The sequence below is a fragment of the Drosophila persimilis genome, unplaced genomic scaffold, assembly GCF_003286085.1.
Source record: "Drosophila persimilis strain 14011-0111.01,24,50 unplaced genomic scaffold, DperRS2 tig00002529-arrow-arrow-pilon, whole genome shotgun sequence".
Lineage (NCBI taxonomy): Eukaryota > Metazoa > Arthropoda > Insecta > Diptera > Drosophilidae > Drosophila > Drosophila persimilis.
In genome coordinates, this window is record NW_020825689.1 from 34,998 (window position 1) to 36,950 (window position 1,953).

Consider the following 1,953-nt stretch of genomic DNA (forward strand, 5'->3'; position numbering starts at 1 on the left):
TATTTTTTGCTGGTTTGATGGTAAGGTGTCAGTAAGTAGTTTATTGTTATATTTGTTGGCTTTTGATGACTGATGTTTGTTTATTTTCACTGGCTGTTGCGCTTGATGTCTACAACTTGTTTGCGTATTTAATGACATTGATTGTTATGTAAATAGTTATTTTGTACGCCAATACATGATAGATTTGGTGGGTAGTTTATTGGCTTTTAATGATTTTTTGTGATGATTTTAACTTTATTTATTTACATTTCAGGGTGGTAAGGTGTCCAGTAATCAAGGACCAGCTTAAAATTTGTCGAGCAAAGTTGGGTGATTCCATGTATGACGTGAGGGGGCTTCGCCACATTTTGATGCAGCTTTATTTCAATGTAAATGGTTTTTCAAGCGTTTCTCTTGGAAGGGCTGTTGCTCCTGATGTCTACAAATTGTTTGAGTATTTATTTAAATTAATTTGTTATGTAAATAGTTATTTTATATTTTTTTTTTGCTTTCAGGTTTTTCTATTTTCAGATTCATAATAAATTTGGTAAGTAGTTTTTGTTGTTGTATTTATTGGCTTTTAATGATTTTTTGTGATGATTTTAACTTTATTTATTTACATTTCAGGTGGTAAGGTGTCAGTAATCATGATAAATTTGGTAAGTAGTTTTTTGTTGTTATATTTATTGGCTTTTAATGATTTTTTGTGGTGATTTTAACTTTGTTTATTTACATTTCAGGTGGTAAGGTGCCAGTAATCAAGGACCAGCTTAGAATTTGTCGACAAAGTTGGGTGATTCCATGTATGACGTGAGGGTCCTTCGCCACATTTTAATGCAGATTTATTCCAATGTAAGTGTTATTTCAAGCGTGTATCTTGCAAAGGCTGTTGCTCCTGATGTCTACAAATTGTTTGAGTATTTATTTAAATTAATTTGTTATGTAAATAGGTTTTTTATATTTTGTTTTGTTTTCAGGTTTTTCTATTTTCAGATTCATGATAAATTTGGTAAGTAGTTTTTGTTGTTATATTTATTGGCTTTTAATGATTTTTATACCCGATACTCAAAATGAGTATTGGGGTATATTAGATTTGTGGTAAAACTGGATGTGTGTAACGTCCAGAAGGAATCGTTTCCGACCCTATAAAGTATATATATTCTTGATCAGCATCAATAGCCAAGTCGATTGAGCCCTGTCTGTCTGTCCGTCCGTCCGTCCGTCCGTCTGTCCGTCTGTCCGTCTGTCCGTCCCCTTCAGCGCCTAATGCTCAAAGACTATAAGAGCTAGAGCAACGATGGTTTTGGATCCAGACTTCTGTGATATGTCACTGCTCCAAAAATATTTCAAAACTTTGCCCCGCCCACTTCCGCCCCCACAAAGGGCGAAAATCTGTGGCATCCACAATTTCGACGATACGAGAAAACTAAAAACGCAGAATCGTAGAAGATGACTATATCTTCTAGAGTGCAAAATCTGAACCAGATCGTATAATTATTACAGCCAGAATCACGAAAACAATTTCACTCTTTCTCGCTCTGTCTCACTCTAACACACAGGTTTCATGGTCGGTTTTGCCAATTGCAAAATATGAGTTCAAGGATCTCAGAACCTATAAAAGCCAGAGCAACCAAATTTGGTATCCACACTCCTGTGATATCGGACCTTGACCGTTTCCTGTCCAAATTTCGCCACAAGAGCCCCTTCCGCCCCCGCAAAGGACGAAATCTGAGGCAACCACAAATCTCAGAGACTATTAAGGCTAGAGTAACCAAATTTGGTGCACACACTCCTTTAAGATGTCACTATAAAACGTATATCTCAGAATTTCGCCCCCCCCCCATTCCGCCCCCACAAAGGACGGAAATCTGTTGGATCCACAATATTGCAGATTTGAGAAAACTAAAAACGCAGATCATAGATAATGACCATATCTATTAGATTGCTGAATCTGGATCAGATCAGACCATTTTT